Genomic DNA, 20,591 nt, shown 5'->3' with positions numbered 1-20,591 from the left:
AAATCAGGACCTTATGAAAACGTTTTATGTTTTTGAAAATATAATGCTAGTTTTTACACTAGGCACGTTTTCCAATTTTTGTCGGACTTTCTGAATTTTGGAAAATGAGTGCAGGTTTTCCGCTATTGGTCAAGCCAATCCCTCCCACGGTACCTAACATCGCTAGATGTTGGTAAGAAAATAATGCGTTTAGGAGGATACACATTACGTCCAGATATCATCGATAATCATGAGGTAATCATCTAATCCGTTAAGTCAACCATAAAGATTGAGGTTCATCAGGCTTAAAAGCTGATATCTTACCTTTCCGGAGGTTATCCACTGGGAATCTGATCAATCACTGACATTTTGTGTATCATGGTGCGCTTCCCATTTGGCCAGCAAATCTCCCTCATTGAGATAAGCTTTAACTACCAGTTTCCCTGTTTGATGTTGAGGCCTGGTAGATTTTCAGTCGATTTTAGCAATGACTTTTCAAGATTTTTCGTCACCCTACAATTGGTCTGGACTACAACTTCTGAAACAAATCAGCAAGTTTGTCATTCGGAATACTTTACTTCCTTGAGGATGGAATGGATACATCCTATGGGTAATGATAAAGTGGTCGGACGCAACATTGTCCTTGTTAAGAGAAACAATGAGGATCGTCCTGTTTTAGATTTCGATCTGGCGCGAGGTCCGGTTTCCGACCACGCTATGCAATCACCGCTCTCTCACGGTTTACACTCGTTTTGGTACAAGTGACCTACAAGTTAGCTTTACTAAACTAATAGGATTTTCATTCAAATAATTGAATGATAGTACAACTTCAAAGACTATTAATAATTTAAAACATAACTCAACATTTCTTTTCTAGTTTTAGAACACAATGTATGAAAAATGGTTTTTGGACAATTTTCGTTTCTAAGGCTATCTGAAAATTTTAAAATTTTGATCATAAACGCCTTAATTTTTTGTAAAACGAATTCCCGATAAATTTCTATCTCCCACCCCACACTTGAGATCATGCAAGGCCCTCATTGCATGAAATTAGAAAAAGGATTAAATTTAGAGGGCAAAGTGATAGGGTGATTGTAGAAATTTTCAAAATTTTAACCTGTAAATCATGGAACATGTAGACGAATGCCGCTGAACTTACTGCCAGCATAAGAGCATATTCCATTCCTCGATTTTCAACATACATACATCATAATATCAAATGTTGCTGAACTTAATGCCAGTCTTTGAAGTTCAACCACGCTGCACAAATTAACAAACCACACAAATAATAATAAAAATAACGGTGCTTTTACAATCACAACCATTATCAAGCCACACACTTAGTTTAAAAATACAAACCAATATTTTTTTAATACACACCATAACAAATAAATAGATTGTTTGAAAATGTAACAAAAGGATCATAGGCTCGCAGGCCTTCAGTTATCGTAAGGCCAAAAGTAGTTTTCTGAGCCATCTCTGCTTCGGCGTCCCTACGGGTATTCCTTCTCAAATCGGTTCCTGGCATCCTGCATCGCATCGTTAGTATTATAAATTGGGTAAGGCGGAGGTGGGTTCTGAGGATCAGTGTAGTATTGGGGTATCAGACGTGTTGTCCCATAGTACTGATCGGGGTTGGAATAATATAACTCGGTGTTATGGTTATTCCAATCAATACCATAACTGTTCCATCCCTGATTATGTACTTGAGCAATCTGGCGTTGCTGCATTGCTTGCTGACTCACCCTCATGTTGTTCATACTATTGACCAAATCATCCCAACCAGATTGAGACGGATACCAAGGACCTTGATCTTGAACATTTGTCTGGGCTTCCATTTCTACTTCCTCTTCCTCTTGTTGTTCCTGTTGAACATTCGCTCCACTACCACTCGCGCCACCTGCCACAAAAGGTACCAAACGCCTATTTGCGTCGTACATCAAAATCTCAGCGTTAACATAGGAAACCTTTTTTAAGGGTTTCATTGCATGGTCACATTCTATCAGGTGATTAAGATCAATATTAAAGTGACGAGCAATTCGCGTAATGTAGTGGCCCCCTAGAAGCGGTTTGTCTCTTCGTGCATCCGTAGCGATACCCATCAAATAGTTCCCAATTAACCCCGGTATATCGGTGTGACAACCCCATTTTATTTGATCCATTATCCATAGATCCAGAGATTTTACCTTTTCATGTCCTTCGACTCTCGCATTAAAAGTACATGCGATAAGTCGATGGAGAAGCTTATCATCTGGGGTTGCTATTTCGGTATACCTGTGTCTGCTTGATTTGAACGGGCTAGATGAATTTGGCCCCCTAATCCTTCTCCAAAAGGATTGTTCATTAAAACCCACTCTCCCATGATATTCTGAGCTTATCAAATATTGCCTGAATTGTGCGTCAGTAAGCTCGTTAAAAATACCCAAAACTCTACATAACCCAAAACTACCCAAACTTCTTTCATGTCGGAATCTAAAGAAAGCATCCGATAGTGGATCGCGAACATTATTGAATCGGAAAGTTGAGTAAAATTCTTTACATAGCACGGGAAACACTTGATCGTGTAGATTGAAAATATGTTCCCATGCGTAGGTCAATATGTTATTATATGGTATAGCTAACAAACGAGTGACATGGGTGTACAGACCCGCCTCAATTAAAGGAGCCCAGTCTAAATACCATGTAGCATTAATTGGCCTACGGGTAATTCGAGCAAAAGTTTCCCCGTAATCATCATTGTCCCGAAGATGTTCTAACCATACTATTGGATTATTTTGAGCGTCTTCTTCTTCTCCAGATGATGATGATGAATTTTGTTGAACCGGTGGTGGTGGTGGAACATTTCTTGATGTTCTACCTCTTTTCAGTTGTCCACTTCTACTAGATTGTCCCTGCAAAACCTAATAACACCAAACCAAAGAACATAGAAACTGTTGTGTTAATGTTAGCTAAAAACATAACCGAGTAGCAAGGGGAATTAGTCATTCCATTCAAAGTTCATAAGCATTGCGATTCATATAAGCAAAAGCCTATGTTTAGAATAATTGATCACAGTCAACTAAAGTCAACATAAACTAGCAAATACACTCTCACAAAAATGTGGATCACAAAATTCACAATTAGGCATCAACTTAGGACTCAAGCATGTTGCGTTCATAGGTCATGACATTTAAACTTGCATTCTAATGATATTCATTACAATCATAGTACTAGTTATCATAATTTAGTTCAAAATGACCATTATAACGCCACTACATTATAGCATTCCATACCATCAATCCACTTCAATAGGCTTAAACAAATGAAAATCAAGCATACATCTTTCATAAGATCATTACAATTCAAAGCATGCTAAAAATTCAAGAACATTCAATTTATGCCCCGACCAAATTAACATCTACATCATCAATAACAATTAAACACTTCACAAGCTTCATAAACAACACAAACAAACTCAATATCTTGAATTAATTACCCTAATTTCGGATTTCATCACTACAAACCCTAGAATCATGAACATACCCATCAAACATATAATTATAGCAAAATCAAGACATAATGGGTAATTAAACAACTAAGGCATGTTAATCTAAACAAGAATCATGCAAATCAAACACCCCACACTTATCTTTCACCAAATTATACATATAGACATACAAATTAAGTAATTAAGAAAGAAAAGTATAAAAAGAGATAAGCAATACCCTAGAAAACATGATTCAAGCTTGGATTTGAAGGAAAAAATTAGGGTTTTTAGAGTGTTGGTTCGTGTTTGGGAGAGAAAATAAGAGAGAAGTGTGTTTTGTGGTTGAAAATTGGGTTAGAAAACCCTTTAAAACGCGTTTTTTTCTGGGTCAGGCATCTGGACGGCGTCCAAATTTCTGGACGGCGTCCAATAAAGAAGAGCTGGACGGCATCCAAAAATCAGGACGGCGTCCAGTAAAGAAAAGCTGGACGGCGTCCAAAAATCTGGACGGCGTCCAGTTACACTAAAATGTACTGACTTCTTTTTTAGAAAACCCTTTGAAATTGGACGGCGTCCAAGGATTTTTGGACAGCGTCCCACTAGTCTGGTGGCTCAAAAACTCATAAAAATTCCCATTTTCAACACACAAAAGCTCATATCATCATCATAGATCATTTTGTACATTAAAAACAATCAAACCAATCATAAAATACTCAATTCACACTATTTACACGCGTGAACTTTTTTTTAACGAGTCGTTCACCCAACTCGTCCCCATTTTGATTTAGGCTTTGTTCTCAAAGTTGAAGCTAACCTCGTATTCGATTTCTAGGGGACCATCGACATAGTGTTTGACCCGGTGGCCATTCACTTTAAAAATATCGCCCTTCCAGTTCACCACTTCAATTGTACCATAAGGGTACACCCTTCTAACAACAAATGGTCCCGACCATCGGGACTTAAGCTTTCTTGGTGATAACTTGAAACGGGCATTATAAACAAGGACACGGTATCCTTCCATGAATTCTTTTGGACTTTTCAATCGCTTGTCGTGCCATTGTTTGGTCTTTTCCTTGTAAATTAGAGAGTTGTCATAGGCTTCATGCCTCAACTCGTCTAATTCATTCAACTGGGTCAAACGTAACTGACCCGCTTCCTTGTAATCCAAATTGCATGCTGTTAGCGCCCAATGCGCTTTGTGTTCAATCTCCAAAGGGAGATGACATGCTTTTCCGTATACCATTCGGAAAGGAGTGGTTCCAATAGGTGTTTTGTAGGCCGTGCGAAAGGCCCATAATGCATCGTTTAACTTAACATACCACTCTTTTGGATTTGCACCAACGGTCTTTTCAAGTATGCATTTTAGAGATCGATTGGTATTCTCTACCTGCCCACTTGTTTGAGGATTATAAGATGTTGAAATTTTATAGATCACTCCATATCTTTTCAACACCTTTTCTAATTGCTTATTGCAAAAGTGGGTGCCCCGGTCACTGATAAGGGCTTTAGGCGTGCCAAACCTTGAGAAAAGTTCCATTAAAAAGGTTACTACAACTCGTCCATCATTTGTGGGAAGAGGTTTTGCCTCCGCCCATTTGGAAACATAATCAATGGCTATGAGTATGTAGAGATAAGAATGAGATTTTGGAAAGGGCCCCATAAAGTCAATTCCCCAAACATCGAACACCTCGCATACTTGGATGCTTTGTTGAGGCATTTCATCCCGTTTAGTGATTTGACCGGCCCGTTGGCACGCGTCACAAGCCTTACAAATGGCGTAGGCATCTTTGAATATTGTAGGCCAATAAAAACCGGCCTCGTAAACTTTCCTCCCCGTAATTTGGGGACCAAAGTGCCCACCCGTTGGACCACGGTGACAATCAAGAAGAATTTGAGTGCATTCCATTTCCGAAATGCACCTCCGAATCATACCATCCGTGCAACGCCTAAAAAGATAAGGGTCTTCTCAGAAGTAGTATTTTAGGTCACTAAAGAATTTCTTTCTTTTCTGATGTGACCAACCGGTTTCTAAGTACTCTCCAACAAGATAGTTTGCTATGTCAACAAACCAAGGATCATCAATTTTCTCAATTTTCATGAGATTTTCGTCCGGAAAGTTATCTTGGATAACAGTCTCATGGAGAACCTCAAGATTCGGGTTCTCAAGGCGAGAAAGGTGATCGGAAGCTAGGTTTTCGGCCTCCTTTTTGTCTTTAATATCAATGTCAAATTCTTGCAAAAGCAAGACCCAACGTATTAACTGGGGTTTACATCTTGCTTAGCAAGCAAGTACTTTAATACTGAATGGTCTGTATAGACAACCGTCTTTGCTAGTACCAAATAGGATCGGAATTTATCAAATGAAAAGACAATTGCCAGGAGTTCCTTCTCGGTGGTAGTGTAATTAAGTTGGGCCCCTTGCAATGTCTTACTAGCATAATAAATGGGCTGGAAATGTTTTACAATCCTTTGCCCCAAGACGGCACCAATAGCAAAGTCACTAGCATCACACATAAGTTCAAATGGAATTGACCAATTCGGCGATATGAGAATGGGTGATTGCGTGAGTTTTGCTTTAAGGAGGTTAAAGGCGTTAAGACACTCGTTCGTGAAGACAAATGGAGCGTCTTTCTCAAGAAGTTTGTTCATCGGGGTCGCAATTTTAGAAAAATCTTTAATGAACCGACGGTAAAAACCGGCATGCCCCAGAAAACTTCTTACACCTTTCACATTTGACGGTGGTGGTAATTTGGCTATGACTTCCACTTTAGCTCTATCCACCTCCAATCCCGCACAAGAAATTTTATGACCTAATACAATGCCCTCTCTTACCATAAAATGGCAGTTTTCCCAGTTAAGTACAAGATTAGATTCTTCACACCTAATCAACATACGCTCAAGATTATGAAGACAAGAGTCAAAAGAATCACCGAACACTGAAAAGTCATCCATGAATACTTCCATAAAGTCTTCAATCAGATCATGAAAAATAGCTACCATACACCTTTGAAAGGTAGTAGGAGCATTGCATAAGCCAAAGGGCATACGTCGATAGGAGAAAGTACCATAAGGGCATGTAAAGGTGGTTTTCTCTTGGTCCTCAGGTGCTATAGGGATTTGGAAATATCCCGAAAAACCGTCAAGAAAACAATAAAAGTTCTTTCCTGTTAACCTTTCCAACATTTGACCAATATAAGGAAGGGGAAAGTGGTCTTTTCGGGTAGCATCATTTAATTTTCTGTAATCAATACATACCCTCCAACCCGTGATAGTCCTAGTGGAAATTAATTGATCGTTTTCATTGGTGATAACGGTCATGCCACCCTTTTTGGGTACACATTGGACCGGACTCACCCAAGGACTATCTGAAATTGGGTAAATAAGACCCGCATCAAGGAGTTTGACAATCTCCTTTTTAACGACTTCTAGCATATTAGGGTTCAGTCGTCTTTGTCTTTGTACACATGGCTTATAGTTATCTTCCATTAATATCTTATGTGTACAATAAGAGGGACTTATACCCTTGATGTCATGAATTTTCCATGCTAGAGCCGGTTTATGGACTTTTAACATGGAAACAAGTTTAGACTTCTCACTTACAGAAAGTTCGGATGAAATGATAACCGGGAGAGTAGAATCCTCTTGAAGGTAAGCATATTCCAAGTGACTTGGAAGTGGCTTGAGTTCCAAAACTGGAGCTTCTTCAATCGATGTTTTACATCGGTACTCATTTTTTAAATCTAACTTTCTGTATTCTTCATCATTTGGCTCATAACGGTTAGCCATCAAGGTGATCAACATCTCCACTTCTTCCACCATGTTCTCTTCATCACCTTCTGCCAAAATGCATTCTCCTGAACCTTGCAATTCTGGAAATTCTTGCAACAACTCTGAATATGTGTCTACGGTTTGCAAATAATAACATTTATCATCAGTAGACTCGGGGTATTTGATAATGCTAAAAATGAACATATATTTCATAGCATTATTCCTCAAGAAAGACAAGCTTTTAGTTGCAGTTGTTCTATTTACAAGTGATTTTCGTTTAAATAATAAAAGGTGAAGACAAAAGACAGATTCGACGAATTGAAAACGCAAACGACCAAAAAGCTCAAACGTACAAAATACAATCAAAGAGGTTCCAATTATTGATAAGAAACGTCTCAGAATTACAAGAGTACAAGATTCAAAATGCAAAGTACAAGATATTAAATTGTACGCAAGGACGTTCGAAAATCCGGAACCAGGACCAGAGTCAACTCTCAACGCTCAACGCAATGGACTAAAAATTACAAGTTAACTATGTATATAAATATAATATAATATATAATTAATTATATAAATTATATATATATATATTATATTTATATAATAATCCGTCGGCAAGAAAGGATCTAAAATGGGGTGAGCTGTAAAATCAAACTCCGCGAGTTGCGGAGTTTGAAAAAGAAAAGGGCCGCGAGTCGCGGAGCCCCAAAGTTTGAAAATCCCTATAAAAGCCAGCGCAATTCGACGTAAAAAATATCCATAATCTATCTCTCTCTAAATATATACGTAAATATATATATATATATATATATATATATATATATATATATATATATATATATATATATAATTTATATTTTAATTTTAATTTTAATTTTAAATCCTAATAATAAGGGTGTGTTAGCAAATGTTGTAAGGGTGTAAGTCGAAATTCTGTCCGTGTAACGCTACGCTATTTTTAATCATTGTAAGTTATGTTTATATTATTTTCATTAATGTCTCGTAGCTAAGTTATTATTATGCTTATTTAATACCGAAGTAATCATGATGTTGGGCTAATTACTAAAATTGGGTAATTTGGCTTTGTACCATAATTGGGGTTTGGATAAAAGAACGACACTTGTGGAAATTAGACTATGGGCTATTAATGGGTTTTATATTAACTAAAGAATACCTTGTTAATTTAATATACAAACTTATAATTCGACGTATTTATATATAACCACATACGCTTGACTGGGTACGGTGGGCGGGATATCTATAAATACCAATAATTATTCATTTTACCGGACACGGAACTGGATTAATAGTTAATAGACTTGTTGAAACAGGGGTGAATTACATTCAAGGGTAATTGGTGTAATTGTTAACAAAGTAGTAAAACCTTGATTTACACGCAGTCGATAACCTGGTGTATTCATTAAACAAAGTATTAAAACCTTGTTACAATTCGAATCCCCAATTAGTTGGAATATTTGACTTCGGGAATAAGAATAATTTGACGAAGGCTTTCGCTCTTTATATTTATGACTGATGGACTATTATGGACAAATTCGTATGGACATATCAAATAATCCAAGACAAAGAACAATTAACCCATGGGAATAAAACTAAAATCAACACGTCAAACATCATGATTACGGAAGTTTAAATAAGCATAATTCTTTTATTTCATATTTAATTTCCTTTATTTTATATTTAATTGCACTTCTAATTATCGTACTTTTATTTATTGTTATTGTATTGAATTGCACTTTTAATTATCGCATTTTTTAATTATCGCAAGTTTATTTTATCGCACTTTTATTTATTGCAATTTCATTATCGTTATTTATTTTACGCTTTAAATTAAGTCTTTTATTTATTTAATATTTTACATTAGGTTTTAACTGCAACTAAAGTTTTTTAAAATCAAACCCCCCTTTATAATAATAATATTACTTATATATATATATATATATATATATATATATATATATATATATATATATATATATATATATATATATATATATTTGTATTTTTATAAAATAAAACTAATATAGCGTTAAGCTTTGATTAAAAGATTCCCTGTGGAACGAACCGGACTTACTAAAAACTACACTACTGTACGATTAGGTACACTGCCTATAAGTGTTGTAACAAGGTTTAAGTATATCCTTTCTATTAGTAAATAAATATCTTGTGTAAAATTGTATCGTATTTAATAGTATTTTCTAGTAAAATTTAATAGTATTTTATACCCCTTAGCTTTAACCATCAAGTATTTTTGGCGCCGCTGCCGGGGATTTTAAAATCTAGCTTAAACGCCGGAAGCGCAACGCTAATATATATATAAAAAAAAGATTTTTATTTTTAGTTTACTTTTATAAAAAAAATACGCTTTTGTAAAAATACGTTTTAAATATTCAAAAATATAAAAAGAAAAACAAAAATATAAATATTTTTAAGAGTTTGCTAAATATTTAAGTTTTATAAAGTTTCTTTATTTTTATTTTATAAAAATATAAGTCTTATTTAAATATTTTGTTTATATTTAAAATATATAAAAAAAATCGAGAAAAAAATTATATATATAAATTTTTTTTTTTAGATTTCTATTTATAATATTATAAAGTATTTTTATTTTAGTTTTTAAATATAAATTTTATTTAATTAATATAAATATTTTATATAAATATTAAAACAGAAAAATAAAAAAATATAATTAAAATATTAAAAACCGTACGATTTTAGCCTGGTACACATTTGAATTTACCAACCCCGCGACTTGCGGAGTTTTCCAGTTGGGAGTACCGCGACTCGCGGAGTCGTCTGACACGGGCCACACAGAAACCCTAACAGCTTTAATTACGGGATAATTATTATTATTATTAATTTTAAACCCTAATTAGGGTATTATTAGTATAATATTTAGTTTTAATTTTCTTATTTTATTTAGTTTTAATTAGTTTAATTAATATAAAATTAATAGTTTTATAAAATAAATAATATAAAAATAATATTTTTATAAAAATTGAACTTTTTACAACTTTTAGTATATTTTTATATTTTGTCCCTTTTAATTGTTTTAGCGTAACTTTTGTATTTTTCGCTCATAATTAGTTTTAAATATAGTTTTTGCCATAGTTATTTTTATTTCTAGATTTTTAGGCTTTGCCGTAAAATCCCTTAAGTGCTTTTTCTTTAGACTAAGATTTAGGTGCTTTAGAATTTTGCGACGCCTTTTTAAGTTTTAGTACCTTTTTAAGTTATTGCCATTTGGGATATAGTTTTACTTGTAAGCTTTAATATTTTTAGACGCAACTTTTAATTTTTAGTTTTTAGTTCCTTTTTAAGTTTCAACGCGCTACTTTCTTACTTTTATTTTTCGATGCCTTTTACCTATGTATCAATTATCACTCCAATTAGTAATCTCAATTTGCAATTTTAATTTTAAGTTAGTGATAGTAATAAGGTTGGGTTAGTCGAGTATTTTAAAATTTTATAAGTCACTCTTTTTCTTTCTTATTTTTCGACTCCTTTTATTTTTCAATTCTTTTCTTTTTCGACCTTTTTTGACGCACTCTTTTTCTTTCTTATTTCTCGCCATTCTAGTTTTAGGACATAGATTTTTATTCTACTTCTTATCTAAATTTCTGAAAATTACGAAAATTTATTTTAAGTGGTTAAATTGATAGACATAAAAATTTTCTGGTTCGTAGTAATAGTTGGATTTGTACGTGGACCGGGTTATTGGAGCCAAACAGTCCTCAATTATATTGAGACAAAACGAATCCTGCCCCTCTACTGCATCTTTTGGCTATTCGAAACGTGGGCAAAATCAGAAAAGTCTATTAATTGGAGAAGTTGAAGATGAACAGATATATCTCATGTTATTTCCCTGGACTTTAAAGGGAGAAGCCAAAGATTGTTGGAATCGTTACCTGAAGGGGCGATTGACACATGGGACGTTTTAGTTGAAAAATTTCTTAAACAATTCTTTCCTGCATCTAAAGCAATAAGACTTCAAGGAGAAATTGTTACGTTCACACAGAAACCGAATGAAACTCTATATGAGGCGTGGACTAGATTTGGAAAGTTATTAAGAGGATGTCCGCAACATGGTTTAGACACCTGTCAAATAGTATAAATATTCTACCAAGGATGCGACATCACTACAAGGAAAGACATCGATATTGCAGCTGGTGCTTCTATTATGAAGAAAACCGAAACTGATGCTTACAAAATTATTGATAACACTGCTTCTCACTCACATGAGTGGCACCAAGAAAAAGATATCGTTAGATCATCTAAAGCAGCTAGAGCCGATTCTAGCCATGACTTAGATTCCATTTCAGCAAAGATAGATGCTGTCGAGAGACGAATGGAAAAGATGACTAAAGATATCCACTCAATACGAATTAGTTGTGAGCAGTGTGGAGGACCACATTTGACAAAAGATTGTCTCAGTATTGAGCTAACAATGGAACAAAGAGAGAATGTTTCATACTTAAATCAAAGGCCTGGAAATAATTATCAGAATAATTATCAACCGCCAAGATCGATTTACAATCAAAACCAGAACTATAACCGAAATATTCCATACAACAACCAACAAGGTCCTAATAATCAACAAGTATCCAATAATACTTACAACCAGCAAAGACCTAATTTTCAAAACAAACCACCACAAACCGATGATAAAAAGCCAAATTTAGAAGATATGATGACGAAGCTAGTTGAAACTCAAACGCAGTTTTTCACATCTCAAAAACAAACCAATGAACAAAATGCTCAAGCATTTAGAAATCAACAAGCTTCTATTCAAAATTTAGAACAAGAAGTAAGCAACCTAGCAAGGTTAATAGGTGAAAGAAAACCGGGAAGTTTACCTAGTGATACAAATGCTAACCCCCGGAATGAAACAGCTAAAGCCATTACCACAAGAAGTGGTACAACACTTAAACCACCTGAAATACCTGTAATTTCTGATGAAGCTATTCCTACTCCACAAGAACCACAACCTGATTAAGATAAGGAAAAAGAACCGGTAGTTGAAAAGGTTAATGAAGATAACATAGTTAAGGCTAAACCTTATGTTAAACCATACCAACCACCACTTCCTTACCCGAGTAAAATGAAAAAAGAGAAACTTGAAGCCGAGCAATCCAAATTTTTGGATATGTTTAAACAGATAAATGTAAATCTTCCTTTCATTGATGTAATTTCAGGAATGCCTAGATATGCTAAATTTCTGAAAGATCTAATCTCAAATAGAAAGAAAATGGAAGAACTCTCGGCTGTTACTTTGAATGCTAATTGTTCAGCAGTGCTGTTGAATAAGATACCAGAAAAATTATCAGATCCAGGAAGTTTCACAATTCCATGTTTTCTGGGTAGTCTTAGTTCAATAAAAGCATTGGCAGACTTAGGTGCTAGTATAAATTTAATCCCGTATTCACTATACGCTAAACTAGACCTTGGAGAATTGAAACCAACAAGAATAAGCATACAACTAGCTGGTCGATCAATAAAATATCCTAGAGGGATAATGGAGAACATGCTAGTTAAAGTTGGTACTTTAGTATTTCCAGTAGATTTTGTTGTTCTGGACATGGAAGAAGATTCTCAAGTTCCTCTCATATTAGGAAGACCATTCTTAAACACGGCTAAAGCAATGATAGACGTGTTTGGTAAGAAACTGACCGTAAGTATAGAGGACGAGAGTGTTACCTTTTCAGTTGATAGAGCTATGCAACAACCGCAATCTGCAGATGATACATGTTATTAAATTCAAACTATAGATTCACATGCAGAATTGTTAGAAGAATTTCCAGAATTAAAAGGAACAGGAGAATGTTCTTTAGGAGAAGGAACTGAACCAATTGATGAAACTGAAATGTTAGCTACACTAATAGCTAATGGATATGAACCAACAATAGAAGAAATTCAAATGCTAAAAGAAGAAGACATATATCGATACAAATCATCGATAGAAGAACCTCCGACATTAGAGTTAAAGCCACTTCCAAACCATTTGGAATACGCTTATTTACATGGTGAATCTGAATTACCTGTAATAATATCGTCTTCTCTTACTGAAAATGAGAAATCACAATTCATTTCTGTGTTGAAAGCTCATAAACCAGCCATTGCATGGAAGATTCATGATATTAAAGGAATAAGTCCTTCGTATTGCACACATAAAATCCTTATGGAAGAAGATCATAAAACGTATGTGCAACGCCAACGAAGACTAAATCCTAATATGCAAGATGTTGTTAAAAAAGAAATAATTAAACTGCTAGATGCAGGTTTAATTTATTCAATCTCTGATAGTCCATGGGTAAGCCCAGTTCAATGCGTACCTAAGAAGGGTGGCATGACTGTCATTATAAATGAGAAAAATGAGCTTATTCCTACTAGGACTGTAACAGGATGGCATGTATGTATTGATTATAGAAAATTAAATGACGCCACCAGAAAAGATCACTTTCCCTTACCTTTTATTGATCAAATGTTAGAAAGATTAGCCGGAAATAGTTACTATTGTTTTCTAGATGGTTTTTCCGGATATTTTCAAATTCCAATAGCACCCGAAGACCAAGAGAAAACCACTTTCACGTGCCCTTATGGTACTTTTGCTTACAAACGCATGCCATTTGGACTTTGCAACGCCCCTGCAACCTTTCAAAGGTGCATGATGGCGATTTTTCACGACATGATAGAAGAATGCATGGAAGTTTTCATGGATGACTTTTCAGTCTTCGGTGATACATTTGAATCATGTCTAGCTAATCTTGAACGAATGCTTATTAGATGCGAACAATCAAATCTAGTACTTAATTGGGAGAAATGCCATTTCATGGTTAAAGAAGGCATCGTTCTTGGACATAAAATTTCAAAGGAAGGAATTGAAGTAGATAGAGCTAAAGTAGATGTAATTGCTAAACTTCCACATCCCACCAATGTTAGAGGAGTTAGGAGTTTTCTAGGGCATGCCGGTTTTTACCGACGTTTCATAAAAGATTTTTCTAAAATTGCCACTCCTATGAATAAACTCCTAGAAAAGGATGCTCCATTCGTCTTTTCAGATGAATGTATCAAATCTTTTAATATTCTTAAAGAGAAACTCACTAATGCGCCGATCATGATAACACCAAATTGGAATCTACCATTCGAACTTATTTGCGATGCAAGTGATTTTGCAATGGGAGCCGTTTTAGGACAAAGGATTGAAAAATGATTTCAACCTATATATTATGCTAGTAAGACGTTACAAGGAGCACAAACAAACTATACAACTACTGAAAAAGAACTCCTTGCTATTGTCTTTGCTTTTGACAAATTTTGATCATATCTCGTTCTAGCTAAAATGGTAGTCTATACTGACCATTCTGCTCTTAGATACCTATTTTCGAAACAAGATGCCAAACCACGATTAATCCGTTGGATCTTACTCTTACAAGAGTTCGATATTGAAATCCGAGATAAAAGAGGAGCAGAAAATCTCTCCGCTGATCATCTTTCTCGTCTTGAAAATCCCGAATTAGAAGTTCTAAATGAATCAGCCATACAAGATAACTTTCCTGATGAATATCTATTGAAGATAGATTATAATGAAATTCCATGGTTTGCAGACTATGCAAACTACTTAGTATGTGGATTCCTTGAAAAAGGATTATCGTACCAAAAATGAAAGAAATTCTTTAGTGATATAAAACACTATTTCTGGGAAGATCCACATCTGTTTAAAAGTTGTCCAGATGGAATAATACGCCGATGTGTATTCGGAGATGAAGCTAGTAAAATCTTAAACCATTGTCACACAGGACCAACAGGAGGGCATTATGGGCCTCAACTCACAGCAAGAAAAGTTTATGATGCTGGATTCTATTGGCCTACAATTTACAAAGACGCACACCTTCTTTGCAAATCCTGTGATGCTTGTCAAAGGGCCGGAAAAATAAGTCAACGTGATGAAATACCACAAAATGTCATTCAAGTATGTGAAGTATTTGACATTTGGGGTATTGACTTTATGGGTCCATTTCCAAAATCTCATAATAATCTATACATTCTCGTAGCCATTGATTATGTATCTAAATGGGCGGAAGCACAAGCTCTCCTAACTAACGATGCACGAGTTGTAGTCAACTTTTTAAAACGTCTTTTTGCAAGGTTTGGAACACCGAAAGCTTTAATAAGTGATCGGGGTACTCATTTCTGTAATAATCAACTTGAGAAAGTTCTCAAAAGATATGGAGTAACTCATAAAATCTCCACTGCATATCATCCACAAACAAGTGGACAAGTTGAAAATACCAACCGAGCTTTAAAACGTATTTTAGAGAAAACCGTAGGATCAAATCCGAAGGAATGGTCCATAAAATTGGAGGATGCACTCTGGGCTTTTAGAACAGCCTACAAAACTCCAATTGGAACCACACCTTTCAGACTAGTTTATGGAAAAGCATGTCATCTTCCAGTAGAAATTGAACACAAAGCATTTTGGGCTTTGAAGACATGTAATCTTGATTTACATGAAGCCGGACGTCTACGATTAAGTCAACTAAACAAATTAGAAGAATTAAGACATGAAGCATACGAAAATTCGTTAATCTATAAGGAAAGAACAAAGAAATGGCATGATAAAAGAATCAGAAGTTCAAAAGAATTTAAAGAAGGAGACAGAGTTCTTCTTTTCAATTCACAATTCAAGCTATTTCCTGGAAAATTGGAATCAAGATGGTCTGGACCATTCATAGTCAAAAGAGTTTTCCCATACGGAACAGTAGAATTAATAAATTCAAATGGGATTGAATTTAAAGTTAATGGTCACAGAGTTAAACATTACATACATGGTCCGATGGAAGTTGACAATGAAGTTAATCATAATTTCACCACCCAAGAAAACCTTCAAAATGAAAACATAAATATGTTATCAACAACATATGAAAAATAAAAATTGGAATATAGGGAGGAGTCAAATTTGAGTGATGAAGAAGAATTCTTATACAAACCTCCCATTCCAAGAAACGAAGAAAAATGTGAACAAAAAGTTCAAATAGAAGTGAAAGAACCAAGAAAAGAACACCCGAAAAAGGTTTACAAACCAACTCGACTTACTAAAGCAGGAGATCCGGGTGAATTTATCATTTCTTGCTTGCTTAATGATGGTGCTGTATATAATGGACTCACAGATTTAGGAGCAAGTGCAAATATTATGCCTCTTTCCTTATACAAAAGATTAGGCTTGGGTAAATTAAAACCAACCAAAATAGGTGTTCAATCATTTGACCAAACCATTAAACACCCGGTTGGGATAGCAAATAATTTACTTGTTAACGTGGGAAGTTTGACCTTTGTTGCAAACTTCATAGTGATTAATATGGAGGAAAACCTTGATATTCCTCTAATTCTAGGTCGCCCATTTTTAGCAACCACCGAGGCATTCATTGATGTAAGAGAAGGTAGAATGACACTTAGGGATGGTGATACATCGATCACCTTTGTGAACCGAAAGTTTAGATCTCCACCAACCAAAACTGTTAGACCAATAAAAACGCATAAGTGTGGGGAAGATGAAGAAACACTTAATGATGATCCAATCACAAAGAATGACGTTGATGATACGAAATTAGATGAACCCATTGTTAACAGTTTAACGAAGAAACTTTATAAATGGATTCACGATGCTAAGATTAAGGGAAACTTTAAGTTATGTAACCGATTATTATCCAATTTATCGCCAAAAGAAAAGGCGATGTTAGTTGAATTTGTGAAAGTTACCGAGGAAATCAACAAATGGATTGAAGTAAAAGTCAAAGATATACAAGTTGTTGATGATTCAATTGAAAATGAAGTTAATCACAATTTCGATACCACAGCTAACTAAGTGTAGGGAGAATCAAGTCTTTAAAGGATAATATGTATTTCTGTTAGAGTTAGATTTTCTGTTTTCGTGTAGTTCTCGAAAATGGAACCTGAATGGTCTTTCCCTAGCAGACCCTAAAGAACTAGTCTTCTACCCCCATTCTGAATTTTTAATTTTTTTAGGTTTTTACGAAATGAAGACTTCCTGTGAACTAAACCATGGTCTAATGCTACACGCTTTGATCACTAAACATAATAATGACACACTTCCGAGTGAAATAGTATCATTAATCAGAGGTAAATTGGACGGAGTAAGAAAAGAATCCAGATGCGAAGATAATAAGTTACAATTTGGTAAAGGAAAATCAAAATCCGCAGTAAAAAGAAGAGCACGACACCTTGAAAAATGTCACAAATGCGGAAAATGGTCACACGAAGGTAAATGTTCAAATAATAAAACCTATTCAAACACCGAATTTGTTACTTTATGCAGAGATGGACCGTTCATATGTTTAGAAGAAAAAACATTAAATGCTCGAGGTTACGCCTATGTAGCCATGGAAAATCAATTAGTCAGACTATCTTATGAGTGGGCTAGAGCATATCACTAAGAAATATATTTCACAGGTAAGTCTGTACAGTTTTCATTTTTTATTTTTATTTTTATTTTTAACCTTTTGATAATAAACGCTATTTTGTTCGCTATAAAGTATTAAATTGGTATTCGATGAAATTAGGTCTTGCGACCGAAATTATTAATATCATACAAAAATTTATTACATCACTGCAAAATTTAACGTTTATTCTTAAGGTATAAATATCTTTAATCAATCAACTCAAAATATTTCAAAAATTTGTCATGAGTTAAATTAGGTCATGGAACCGAAATTACTTTATCGAAAAGAGGGGCGCATATTTTTGATAATATTTGATTGATTAAAGTGGGATAAAAGCCAAAAAGATTTTTAATTTTATTTTTACCATGTTTTTAAAATTAATATATATTTAAAATTGTAAATATTTGAAAAAATTAATATTTTTAATATAAGTTTGTATGTATAAAAACAAAATTTAATTTAAGTTTGGTGTGAATTTTTAATATGAATTTTGAATTTTATGCATTTTAATTTAAGTTTGGTGTGATTTTTTTTTTTTTTTAAAATATGAATTTTTAATTTTATGCATTTTTAATTTAAGTTTGGTGTGAATTTAAAAACAAAAATTTACTTTATTTCGCTAAGTTAAAAATATGATTTTTAAAATTCGTCGTGAGTTGAAGACTAGGTCGTTGAACCGAAATTGCTTTACCCGAGGGAGGGACGAGAACTTTTATTATCATTATTTTTAATCTTATTGAATTAAAGTATGCCAAAAACATTAAAAAACCCAAAAATCTATGCTTTTAAAAAACCGCGCTTTAAATAGACAAATTTTAAAATTTTGTCGAGGGACGAATTAGGACATCGATCCGAAACTACCTCGTCCTAAATAACAAGGGAAATGAAATTTTAAAATTAATTACTTAATTGTTTTATAAGTTAAAGATTATATATAAAAAAAAAGGGGCCGCGACTCGCGGAGTTTGAAAGAGAAAAACACCGCAAGTCGCGGAGGATAAAAAATCCAGAAAAAATAAAAACGCTGGAACAGATCAGTTTACACCCAAACACCACAAAACTGCAAAAATACACCCGAAAAACACACACAAATTCGCAATTTTTCACCATTTTTCATCAAATCTTTCACAAAATCATGTTGAGAAGGATGCTATCAAGGAATTACTCAAGGAAAACGACTGAAAGGGGTGAATCTTCATTCCAAGCTCGCAATGCTCCTCCTGAGAATGCGGAACAACAGGATGTTGATAACTATTACAAACAAGATATACCTCATCCAGTTATGACATTTTCAGATATGCACGTGGAAAATTTGCACCCGAACTTGAGATTTGACAGACGTTGGATAGATTATCCAAAATACCAAAGGGGCTTGCACACTCTTCATTCTAAAGCTGTTGAAGTACCTAGGGTAATAGAATGGGGACCATTAGAAGCTGTAGAATTGGCCGAGCCAATTAGAGAATTACTTACACAGAGGTATGGTAATTCTACTTTTAACGACTGGGTACGTTTATTCAACATGCGTAGACCTGTATATAAAGTATGGTGTGAAGAATTATTGTGTAGTATAGAAATAAATAATCGGGTAGCTAGTTTAACCGATCGATCTTTTATTAGATTTTTGTTAGGAGGTTCGATGCGCCACATGTCTCTACTAGACATGGCTCAGGCCTTACGTATATATACGCCTGAGGAGCTAGCATCTGCCGATTGTCGAGGGTTGATATTAAATGGTAGGAGGATAGATGAAAGTTTTGATACGCATGGTGTATGGAGTCAAATGACTAGCCATCACCGATTTAAAGGGGGAAATTACTCTTATTTGGATATAGATAGAGCTGAGTTAAGAGTAATTCATTGGTTTCTAGCGAACTCGATTACACAGCGAGGTAAAAATAAGGAAAAGGTAAATGAACAGGATTTGTTTTACCACATGTGTATTCGAGACCCACAAAGCGCTGTAAGTATACCTTATTGTGTGGGTTATTATTTATCAGCTATGGTTAGGGGGATGAGACCGCACAGTATAATAGGAGGTGGTATATTTATTACATTAATTGCTGAGTATCTCAATGTGGATATAAGTCGGGGGGGATTATTAATCGGAGAACCAGAACCCCACGATACAATTGGTTTAAATGTATATCATGGTGCTAAAGTTTTGAAGAGGCGAAATAACACCGCAGTAGCCTATAATGGAAGACATCCACAGGTTGAGAGAAATCAACAGCCAGGTAATGTGGGAGGGGGAAATGAAATGACAGAAATGCAAAGGTTTATAGCTTCACAAGAGTATAAAAATGCTAGACATCGAGCATTTGAAGATTGGCAAGTTCATCAAAACCAAATCATAGCTCATTGCCAACATGTAGGTAGAAACTATATTCCTACTCCAACGCCCATATTTCCTCCCTGGTCTATAGAGATGCAACCACCGTATCCTACTTATAACCTAGCTGAAGCATTTTATAACACATACGGTTATGCATGGAACCCTACTGGCACCAGTAACAAGCCTTGTTTATTTAATTTTATTTATTTTATTTTTGTAATGTTACTACATTTAACACTTATGTTAATATTGTAATAGTTTTTATAATTTTCTAACTTTTATTATTAGATTTTAATAATTTTTGAAAGTGGGGTAATATATCAAACTTCAAAAATATGTACATATGTTTGCAGTTTATCTTATGTACACAACAGGGTAAAATAACGCATTTTCAAAGACTGGCATTAAGTTAAGCAAAAGCAACTAATTTTGACGACAAGATACAAAATATATGTGAAATAACGACAAGAAGGAATGAACAAATGATATGCACCATTTATCATTCAACACAAACAACAATATGTTTGAAAACTTTGGTAAAATTTAATCATTTTTATACGCTAATCAC

This window comes from Rutidosis leptorrhynchoides, chromosome 3 (assembly GCF_046630445.1).
Source record: "Rutidosis leptorrhynchoides isolate AG116_Rl617_1_P2 chromosome 3, CSIRO_AGI_Rlap_v1, whole genome shotgun sequence".
Taxonomy (NCBI): Eukaryota; Viridiplantae; Streptophyta; class Magnoliopsida; order Asterales; family Asteraceae; genus Rutidosis; species Rutidosis leptorrhynchoides.
This window is presented reverse-complemented; position numbering follows the sequence as displayed.